We start from the raw sequence: 12,441 nt of genomic DNA, 5'->3' as shown, positions 1-12,441 counted from the left end.
TAAGAACGAGGAACTAGACATAGTTGATACTGCTGTTTTTCTAGGAATGTTGTTAGATACTATGTCGAGTAAACTAAGTTCTATTACATAAGCAGATAAGATACGTTCATTGACTGATATCAAAACTGCAAGATTGGAATATTTAGTTACTTTCACAGAATTATGTCTAATGGTATAGTATTGTGGGTTATTATTAATATTATTTCTGCTGATATTGATTCTATTTTGCCTCAGTCTTCTGAGAGAGTTTATAATACAATTTATGTAAATTTTTTAAATTTCTTTTGAGTTTGGGTTCTAATCTTAAAATAATAATTAGACTTTTTGCCCTTTTTTGGCAAAGATTTCCTCCATATATTTCCGATCTGGTTGATCTTTTGCCCGTGTGGTCCAAGTAGTACCTACTTGCTTTTCACCACACGAGCAGCACATTCTTTCGCCTTATGAATTGTCACCCTCTTTTCCGCTTAATATATTTTAGATTAGATTAGATAGACGACAACGGAAAAACACCGCCGACCATCCCGCGGTGTCAGAGCCCTATGCCTGAAGTACAGTTCAGACACTCAACTGTTAGGCGAGCTCTGTTTTCGTTGGACGTCAGGAAGTCGAGCGGGCCGGGTGGCATTTTTCCAATCGTGCTGAGAACGTGTGCTCCTGAGTTGACGCCGGTGCTAACGCGTTTATTCCGGCACTCTTATTCTAAAGGCGTAGTCCCTGATTCATGGAAGTCAGCCCTTGTCCATACGATCCAAAAAAAAGGAGACAGTTCGGATCCGGCAAACTACAGGCCTATTGCTATTACCTCCCTGCTCTCCAAAATCATGGAGAGCATAATAAGCCGTCAGCTCTTCGTATACCTAGAGGGTCACCAGTTGATCAACGACCGACAATAAGGGTTTCTACAACGACCATGGTCGGTCGGCAGGTGATCTTCTGGTATACCTACATAGATGGGCTGCGGCTATTGAAAGCAAGGGGGAAGGCCTGGAAGTTAGCCTGGATATAGCGAAGGCCTTTGATCGTGTATGGCACAAGGCGCTCCTCTCCAAACTTCCATCATTTGGGCTTCCCGAGAGCTTGTGCAAGTGGACCTCCAGCTTCCTCACTGGGCGCAGCATACAGGCCCTTTTTAACGGATATTGCTGGAACCCGAAGCCCGTGAATGCTGGGGTGCCCCAAGGCTGTGTGCTGTCTCCGCTGTTTCTTCTGCATATCAATGATATGTTGGACACCTCCAACATTAATTGCTATGCAGACGACAGCACTGGTGATGCCGTATACACGGGCCATGCAGGTCTCTCTCGGGAAATCGTCGACCAGTGCCGGGAGAAACTTGTATCTTCTATCGAGTCCTCTCTTAAGAAGGTCCCGGAATGGGGAAAATTGAACCTTGTCGAATTTAACCCCCAGAAGACTCAAGTTTGCGCATTTACCACTAAAAAAAACCCCATTTGTCGTATCACCGCTCTTCGACAACACTTCCCTCAAAGCCTCGCCTAGTATCGGAAGCTCGAATTGTCGGGGACCCAGTGCTCTGTGAACGGCTGGATCACTTGGCGTTGCGTAGAGACGTCGCTTCATTGTGTGTCTTCTACCGCATTTATCACGGAAAGTGTTCCGAAGAGCTGTTTAACATGATTCCTGCCGCCGAATTCCACCTTCGCACGACACGCCACAAGTTAGGATATCATCCTCACCATCTGGATGTGTGGCGGTCCTCCACAGTGCGGTTTTCAAGGAGCTTTCTTCCACGTACTACAAAGCTATGGAATGAGCTTCCTTGTGGGGTGTTTCCGGGACGATACGACATGGGTACCTTCAAAAAAAGCGCGTACACCTTCCTTAAAGGCCGGCAACGCTCCTGTGATTCCTCTGGTGTTGCAAGAGATTGTGGGGGCTGTGATCACTTAACAACAGGTGACCCGTACGCTCGATTGTCCTCCTATTCCATGGAAAAAAAAAGATATAAAAGTATTGTCCGAGTTTCATTTAAGTGGTAAATTTAACTCGGACAATTTTATGAGTAGTACTTATATTTTACTGTCACAAAAGCTCTCTGTTGCTTTCGCCGTAGACTCAGTAGGTATAGAAAGTTGGTGGGACAATTCTGCTCACCTATGCGTACAAACTACTAGGTACTGCTACGTTTTATTATAAATTTTTTTACCAACGCAGTCAAAGTCTGCGTTGGTTATGTGGCACTCACTTAAAACCTAAATACCTACCCATTTGGGCAAGTGCCCTCAAGCCTTCATCAAAGGCGACCTTCTCTTGGGGAGAGAGAGATGCAAGTAGCACTCCCTATGGAGTATCCGCTGGGACGGAATAATATGTTATTTTATGTACTTAATAATTATGTATGTTTGCAGTTCACGTCACCCACTACTTTGGATGTTATGGCATCATTATTTTTGGTAAATTACAAATTTGTATTTTATACGCTTTATGTTTGATTGACATATACATAGGTATATGTATAACTAACTCCGTAACGGCATCTTTCAAATTAGTTTTCACCACATTTATGATGTACCATTAACTTCAAAAAAAAATTAACGACTTGAGAAATAATGACAATACAATATTTTGATAGCTTTGGCTTTATAACATCACCAGTATCACAAGCGTAAAATAATAATTGCGTAACATAAAAAGGTGTGTGGAAAAAATAGAAGTGAAAACTTCCAGAAGGCGCATGATATGGGCACTTTTGAATTTTAAGAACTATTCATAATTCTACCATCAGATAAATACTCGAGTAATTTTACACTTTATTTTATACTTTGTCTGCACAAAGAAAATGTAGCATCCAACTTTGTATTAACAATAGCTAAAAGTATTAAAATTGCATAAAATGAATGTAGCTATTTAGGTATACTCAATCTAATATTTCATCAGCTAAAACCCTTTATGTTCTCAACGTGAGAAAGTGAAAGTTGCTCGAGGCTAAATTTTTACCTTAGACTAATTTTGGCACTTTCTATACTTTCATTGCGTTGAATATTAGCTTACAGAAATAGCATCAGTAAGTAATTTATACCCATTATTAGTGTAGAAAATGCAACAACTCTCTTTTAACTATTTTTCTCTTCATTTAATCATATTCATATTCTAAATGTTATATTATTTTCATCATAATTTTACAAATAATATAGTCTTTTTTGCAGGGGTCTTTGTCACTACACAAGTTAGTAGTATCGCCAGCATAATTTATCGTAGTAATAATTTCAGTTAATGTGGATAAATATGCATTTGGCGGAGTGCACCTATAGTATAGTCAATAACAGCGTCTTCTGGTACCAGTAGCAGCTTGTGTCCCTCCTTTAGTTGAAATAGTGTATTTCCAAGTATGATTTTAATAACGCAAAGTATCTATGGGCATATTTCTTCTAATTTTATATTAATTTCTTTATGTCAGATACTGATCCATCCAAAATAGTACTCATTAAGAATTTATTGCGTAATCAGATTAAAACCAGGATCTTTCTTATTTTTTAAGCTTTTAATAACCCCCCTGATTAATAAATACTTTCAAATCCATAAAAAGTCAGATTTATAAGTAAGAACATCTGCTAGATAATATATTATAATCTTCAGTAAATGTGTTGGCTTTTTCTCTGGCCCTAGCAGAACATTACACACGTATGAAAAATAGGGTATATGCATTATTTTTAAAAATACTTGAATTTGATTATTTACATTCTAAAAGTTATCAAACACGTCAAATTATAAATAAAAAACATTGTTATTGAATTAAAAAATAAATATTATTTTCGTGCGATATATTTCGGCTATTCAAACGCGCCACTTTGCGCGGGTATTCCTGTGCCGTTCCAGAGTCTGTATCATAAATATATATTGTTCTATGTAAATGTATGGCCGGCCCACTTTCACACCTAGATAATCAATCTAGCCCCAAACTAGGCACTTCTATATTTCGACTGCACAAGTGCGGTATAAACAAAATCGGCATAATATAATAACAACATCATAGCACTTCGAGTGTTTAATGTTATGTTGAATTATGAGACTTAAATCGATGTCATAAGACCCATGCTATTAGAAAGTGTGTTGAAAAGAATGTTATAACACTAGTACCTATTCTTTAACTGTTTAACATTCATATACTGAAGCAGAACCACAGTAATATAAGAAAGTGTGGGTGAAACGAATAATGTCAAAATGTTTAATTTCTTAATACATTATGATTTACCTACATACGGATATAGCCACCTGCTAATTTTATGTATGATTGTTATAACGTCATATTATAGACAACAGAAGAATAGATCGAAAGACAAAGGCGTTTTATAAAACATAAAATGCGGCTTAGTTTCGGCTTTAGTTTTGGGTTCTTTGTAAGCCGCAGCTTGGAGTCACGTGTGTTAACTAACTAGACACAAATCAAATTACAGCTGCTTGAAGCAGTAGATAGCAGTAGCTACGTACAGCGAGGGCGGCTACGGGGCTTACGTAAAGCTGAAGTAAATAGGTCACGGGGCCCCAGTAGCCCGCAGGGAGGGGTGGGTTGGGAGGTACAGAACTAGGTGCCCTACATACGGTTCCCGCATCGCTCCTCACTCCTCGCAGACTAAATTAAATATAGTACGACAGACCAGCGAGCCTTCTACTGCAAACAAAGAGAAACCTTTGTTAGCGCACTTACACTTAAAACAAACTCGTTACCATTCAGTTATGTACTGAACAAGTAGCTTCAGATCCAACCAATCAGAATATTTTTAATTCTCTTTGTTTATGAGTTATTCATTCATTTTCCACAAACAAAGAGAAAAAGCTATTGGGCGATGTTTTATAGTTATGGATGGAGTATATAGGAGTCATCTTATCTTTTTTAATACTCATTTGTATACAAGACTTATCTAAAATAAAACAAAAAACGTTTTTAAGAATGTATGTGACAGAAAAATAAATTGATAGTCTTTTATTGTTTTTCGTTTTGCACATTCCATTTGATTCAAACCAAAAAGATTTGATTATCTATAAGTGAAATTGTACAGAAGCTGACACCTTTTGTTCCCGTCTCTGTTCTAGTGAATAGATGGAGAAATAATCAGCAGATCTCATCTGCCGCTCCTGCAACAAAGGAATTGTTTAAACGTATAAGCGTCACTTCCCAAATACTTAAATATATATACATACGGCTTACTCAATTTATTTTATGTAAAGCTTATTTTTATTGGTATTAATAGTGACTCGATTGCATTCAGTTTTAAGAATCGGTTGGTAGTGGTAGTTTTCATACTGTTTTATATGTAATTGATTATTCAAAAGTGTTCTTTCAATACATTTGCTAAACATGGCGTTGGTACTTTCAGAGGTTATAAAATTATTACTTACCCATAGGCCCCTTTATTTTACGAGGTCATGAATTTCGTTTAGTTTTAAATTTATAAGTCAATCCAAAAGTTTGGTAGTAGGAGTTTTATATATAATATCGGATATGGTTTTACATATAAATGAATGAGTCCGTATGTTTTTGTGCATTGAATTTCAAACATTATTTTAAATGGTTAATTATAATATTTAATTAACATTTTAATAATATTTATATAATACGTACGACCCCGTTGCCGTTCTAAAAAAGCCCAGTTGCAAAACGCGCCATTTTGAAATGATAATTTGTTTTTGTGCGATTAATTGTTTTTTTGTTAACCTATGTGCAAAATATATGTGTTGAAATAAACATATTTAATTCTTTAATTTATTTTTTTATTATTTCCCACAATTGTATTGAAAACCGCTGTGTGATTAAAACGGGCGTGTGGGTTATTGCAAACGAGCCGTTATTAACAACTGTAAATATTATACTGTGAACCTGAATAATATTTGAGAAAGGAATATAACTAAGTAGATGCCTATTTTTTGGTATGCTTATTGGAGTTATAAACTCCGTACACTGCGAATTGTACCTTTCCACCTCAGTTTGTGAATGTCGTAAGAACTTCTTAGATAATTTTATAAGTCTAGAAAGATAGTCTGTTGCTGTAAGACAAGCGATAAAAACAGGAATATTAGTTAAGTGTTCGTGACACCGTCTTACACCGAGGATTTGTATGACACTTAATAGAGGTTAGTTCTAAAGTTAATTGTTTTCCGACGATTTCACAGCTGTCAAAGTCTATATCTAGACGTATCGTCGATCAAAGATTTAATTGAAGTTTCAATAAATCTAGATCAGTGGATGATCTTTACTTTAAATAAGATACAGCGGTCATTAATTGTCATCGCTCGTTAATCACTAACATAAAACATAACTCATGAAAAATTTCCTTCATGCTCAACCTTTATAATAATTATCTTGCCCCAAAACTAGGCATATCCTGTAACTATGGGTACAAGATAACAATATATTTAATACAATACACATACTTTGATTGCTAGCACCAACACCTTATAGTTACAGGTAGATTTACAAATTTTCTTTATCTATTTATTATTTACTCTAACCTTATTATTGAGACCTACTACAATAACTCAGGCCATTTGTTGATTCATCACAATGCTAAATTGAATGGATGCTTAATTGTATTCATGCATATTTAATTAAGTATATCGTATTTCGTTATCCTGCAACCCATAGCACAGGCTATGCCTAATTATGGGCAAAATAATTTGTGGAGAAGTGTATTTCAGGTATACTTGGATATTTTTAATTAAATTTTTAATTATATATGAACTCCACAACACAGACTCTTGTAATATATTAAGAATCACGAGTTTAGCCGGAAAGTGCGATGATGGAATTCGGTTGTAAATGTTTGCTCATAATAAAAATTATCACCTATAATAATGGTATTTAAAGCTGTTACAATTATTGCTTACTACATCAGTGTATGTGATACTATATAATAAGATTATTATATTATAATGTAAAGTAATATTAGCATCACTTTCCTCCTAAGGGGGCATACGCGAGTGGACGATTACCTAAATCATGTGATAAACTCGATCCGGGGCACCTCTGCCCGTCGATGGAAATAGAAAATAGGTCAGCTTTCCGAGCTCAGAGCAGTTATCCGATAATTGTGTGACCATGTGTGTTATTTACAATGACATTTCTCGCCAGCCCATTTATGACTAAACTTGCTTTTAACCGCAGCTTCGCTTCTGTCAATATCATTTAATAAGTTGAAGATTACGTAAACGATATTACAATGTGGAATTGAATAGTTCTTTTTTTTATGGATTTTATGGTTCAGCCTTGTTGAATTGAATTATTTTTAAAATATATATGTTCAAGTTTTTGTGTAATTAACATGTATTTGAATTGTATTGGTGATTGACGTTGACGAGCAATTTTTTGATTTTAATTTTGTCAGTAAAATATTTTTGACTTTGACTTTAAATAGCTTAAAGGTATTTATTGTGTTTAGGTTGATGCACCCGAATGGCTATTTTTTGCAATATACTAGGGATCCATATTTTAGTAGATTCTAAGGTATTGACAACTTGGAAGTGGCGATTTCACAAAAACCAGTATTTAAGGATTAATATTACTCCTTATAAATTTATTTAAACAAAAAAAAAGCATGACCGGAATGAGACATTTAAATAAGAGTGGTCTTGTATTGCAAAAAATATTATAGGTTTAATATCTTGACAAGATTTGCACAATAAGTATAATGTAGTGATAAAATATATTATAACTAGCTGACCCGACAAAAGTCGTTCTGTAGATAGTGAAATAATACTGTTTTATAGGAATTTGCCAATAATATTCCAAACATCAAGAATTATTTCGTAAAAAATGCTCCCTGTCGTCACAGCAGAGCTGTCAAACCGTACGTCAATAAATTCTCTCATAGAAAGTATGTTGTATTAAAATAATTTTGGGTCCCAAATCGAAATAAAAACTATCCTATCTCTCAAGTCGGACTAAACTGCACTCCATGAAGTATTCCCCATTAAAATCCGTTCATTAGTTTAGGAGTCCATTGTGGACAAACAACGTGTCACGTAATTTATATATATTAAGAAGATTAGTTACCGAAAATGAGAAAGTTGGACCTATTTTGTTTTCTAGAAGTGTATTTGTTAACATGTTTAACGGAGTGCTAGCATCCGCACGTTGTATGTAGTTCGATCATACTAAAATTAATTTGTAATTAATGAACACACGCTTTTTTGTACCCATTTTATTGTGTTATATATTATACCGAAGTTCGTCGTCCACTGGTCAATAGATTGACGTCGCGTTATCGTCAGTAACGTCGCGTGGTCAACGAGTGGACATCACGCGGTGTGCTGGTGATCACGTGTTCAACGTATTGACGAGTAGTCAGTCAGTGTATCACAGAAGCGTCGTCATCGCTCGAACCAATTGTATGCTATTTTTTTATGAAAATAAGGGACGAGACGAGCAGGACGTTCAGCTGATGGTAATTAATACGTCCTGTCCATTACAATGCAGCGCTGCTCAATATTAATGAAAAAACCCAAAAACAAAGCGGCACTATAATTGCGCTCGTCACCTTGAGACGTAAGATGTCAAGTCTAATTTGCCCAGTAATTTCACTAGCTACGGCGCCCTTCAGACTGAAACACAGTAATGCTGACACATTACTGCTTTACGGCAGAAACAGTCACCGTTGTGATTCCCACAATCTAGCCGGCATCCGGTGCAAAGGAGCCTCCCACTGGTACACTCCCACTATATCATTGTTTCCACAAATACAATCATCGACAATCCTGCCGATCTTGGCGGACGACACAATTAAATTATTTATTTATTAGTCATTAAATAGGGTGGTATTAATATGGTCTTACAGCATGTAAAGTTGGTCTTTTTTAAAACTAATTTATATTACAATATAAATTAAAATGTATGATTTATACACTCTTCCAAATGTTTATTAGATATTAGTTAATATGAAGGTTTCATTTCTATATTCCATCGAATTAAAAATACAATCCGGACAAGTTTGGGAGCCGGACCTGTCCGAAATAATCCGGACGGATGGTAACCCTAATGGCAGGTATTTAACACATTATCTAACTACGTGCAAACGAAACACATAAATCAATTAAATAATTATTAGGTGTACAAAGTACAAAATTTACGTTTGAATTTGAGGACCAGGAAATATTCATAAATACAGGAATTCAAATTGTAATGTAAAAGAAGGTCACTACCTACTGTTGTTCATCTGGAGTTGTAGAGGTCGTCACTTACCACCAGTTAAGAGTGTCCTCCTATTCCATATAAATTGACAGTTATTTCTTCTACGTTAGTCTATAGCATTTAACAGTAACAGTGTAGAACAAACATAAACTTGTTATGCCTACTACTCGGCTAGGTCGAGTCAGTAAGTCTTTTGTGGGGCGATGTATATGCTTTTACAACAAGATCCCAGAAAATGTTTAAAATAGTATTACGATATTCAAGAGAATTGTTAAAAAACGTTTATGTGGTAAAGGTTACTATAACATAAATAACTTTCTTAATGATTCCACAGATTTGGCGTGGAGCGACCGCCCTCACGCTATTAAATAATAAGTCTAATTGTAGAATATTACTTTGGTAACATATTTTTGATGAAAATGAAAAAAGCCAGCTGATTTTTTTGCGCCCATTCTTCTCAGGTCTGAGGCATTCTCTTTGGAATGGGTAGTTTTTGACATTCAATAAGTGAAGTCACATCCTATTTTGAATAAAAATATTTGAATTTAAAAAATATATCTCTGAATAACAAGGTTTTTTCGTAATTCCACATCAAACACAGCTCGGTCACCCAGGTCCGGGTTGAGAGCTTTCTAGAAGGTAGAATCACTCAAGGTAACCTGACCAACATACTGATGTAACATAGCTAAGTAAATAGTATATTATATTATATAGCTACACTTTTCATCAATTTTTGACTATGCGTATAGCCTAAGTATTCATCCCTACTCTATGGTATAACCTTCCCGATTACCCGAAATTTTAATAAAGGTTCCCATCGAATTATATAACTACGACTATGGACTTAACAAGCAATAAACATTCGGTTTGGCGGCGTATTAAATACGAAAAATATAATGTCCTTTTTAATTTCATTCTTAATTTGTATATGTATTATTAGCGAATTAATTAATATATCATAATATATATAAACCAACTAGGCACTATTTTAAATTTAATTAATAGCAACTCTGTTTTGAATAATAAAAGAATTATTACGTAATAATAAAAATATCTTCGTGAAATTATTAGTTGTAATGTTTAAATTGTAGCGCGGTATATTATCTATTCACCGAACGAAATTAAATGTTTGTAAAAATTGGTCTTCTGCGGTGTGAGGGGACAGGGGTGGTCGCATCCGCGTCGAACGGGGTTCTCTATGTAGGTCGAGAGGCGCGTCCTACGTGCCAAACACATACATGCAGACAGACCTACAAAGTACAACTGTCACAATACACGAGCCACGCACACAGGCAAGCCACGTCCAAGAACTAGGCCGAAAAATGCGCGCATGCGTCGTGTTGGCTAGTTACGTTACCAGCATTGACGATCAGATATAATAGAGATGGAAGTACTTTGATTCCGTTAGCGTGATGGCCCCAAATTGACCTATTTAAATTGCAGGCTACGAGCTATACACACATTTATAGCTAGTGGTTTTTATATTCATACTTATGAGACATCAACGGACTTGGGGATCGTTTGAAGTAGGAAATCCCAGCTCGACTCAACTAACACGCTCATCAGATGTTTCTATTAACCACAATATCTTTTTCATTCTGTGGCAGATCAAGAAACAAAATATTTCATCAACTATTGCACTGAACGTACAGCATTCAATATGTAGGCAGGAAACTGTAAAACTGTACATTATTTTCACTCACCACTCAAGATCTTTATACAGTTCCAATTCAATCCGAATTATCATTTACAAGAATGTTGCTAGCTGCGCGAACCAGTTTCGCACTTGCCCAGTTTTGTAATGTATTCGTTATAATTATGCAGGAGTATAGTTCAGTTACCGCTCGTATTGCTGTCACAAAATATGCGATAACCTAAATTATTAACTAGCTACTCAGTTATTTATCTATGACCCACTTGGCTGCAAATTACGGTCGTTTTCCTACGGGTCAAAGGGCTAACAGAGTTGCTATATTAAATGTTATATTAACACTTATATGCTTTCCACGTCCGGATTTCAGGCAAATGGCTTACCACGCTGTCTTCATACGCTGGTATTCTAATAGTTAAGGGCTTAGGACAGGCTTTATTTAAGTTCATATAAAACTCAATAAATCTGTCTTATGTTATTATCACTTCATTATGTCTATTTATTCAAGTATGAATCCTGTCTGCTCCTTGGTAGATTATTGATTCGCTCCTCTCCCGAAGTTTTGAAAACTCAAATCTAACAAATATGAGATATTATTCAAATTTGAATACAGTACCCAACAAAATTGGTCTGAAACGCGGTACCTAATTACGTTCATAATATATGATTATAAAGAACATTGAGAGATTCTTCTGCTCAGAGCGTGCCCCCTGAGTAAATTCCGATACTTCCGCTTTAGTCCGGCACTTAACCAGTGGGGCTCCAGGGTCCAGGCTCCTTTGCACAGGAAGCCGGCTAGATTATGGGTACCACAACGGCGTCATATTCTGCCGTGATGCATCACGATGATGTGTTGTAAGCATTATTGTGTTTTATCTGAAGGGCGCCCTATCTAGTGAAATTACTGGGCAAATGAGACTTAACATCTTATGTCTCAAGGTGATGAGTGTATTTGTAGTGAATATCATATATATCATATAAAAATGTGAAAACTGAATTAAGTATATAAAGTTAAATAACTATCTACTATAATATATCCATATTTTTTGTGATTAATATAAATATAATTTTTTAGTTTTTTTAAATGATTAAATGCATATAATTTTCAAAAATCTAATAACTATAGTTACAATACTATGACTACATAAAATTAAAACTATCATTACGTGGAAGAATAAGAATACTGGCAATATAAATTAATTTGATAAAAACATCAGTTAGGTTTGAGTCCCGCATCGTTCATAAAATTTAGTTTTAAAAAAATTTGTGTAATAAATTTAATCCCAGAAGTGAGGGTGATCTTGAAACATAACAATTTGTTTAAACAGTGTTATTGAAAACGGAGAAGAAAATAAGGACTGACTGGTAGAGAGAGCAGGGGCACATGTTGATATTAATATCTATTATTAGATAGATTAAATTATTATGTTTTTTTCCATAAGGTTGGGAAGATCATTTAGGTATATAAGGAAGAGAAACGGTCCAAGAATAGACCCTTGTGATACCCCCATATTGAGAGGAGTCCCAGGATCTCCTGCCATTCACGTCGACCTTTGTTAAATATATGAAATCAGAAGATCGAACGGAGTACGTTTTATGCCATAGTAATAAATCTTCGTGACCAGCGTTGAATGTAAAACACAAT

The 12,441-nt window shown here is 35.6% G+C and overlaps 1 protein-coding gene across 1 annotated transcript in view; it reads left to right on the top strand.

Moving 5' to 3' along the window:
- Nucleotides 1–358: 358 nt before the first annotated feature.
- The window catches only part of LOC126978658 (uncharacterized), a 243,488-nt gene continuing 231,405 nt past the window's right edge, over nucleotides 359–12,441 (top strand). The window contains exon 1 of the mRNA XM_050827647.1: nucleotides 359–368. The gene's annotated coding sequence lies outside the window, so the exon portion shown is untranslated. The remainder of the gene's footprint in view (nucleotides 369–12,441) is intronic.

This window comes from Leptidea sinapis, chromosome Z (genome assembly GCF_905404315.1).
Source record: "Leptidea sinapis chromosome Z, ilLepSina1.1, whole genome shotgun sequence".
Taxonomy (NCBI): domain Eukaryota; kingdom Metazoa; phylum Arthropoda; class Insecta; order Lepidoptera; family Pieridae; genus Leptidea; species Leptidea sinapis.
This window is presented reverse-complemented; position numbering and strand designations above follow the sequence as displayed.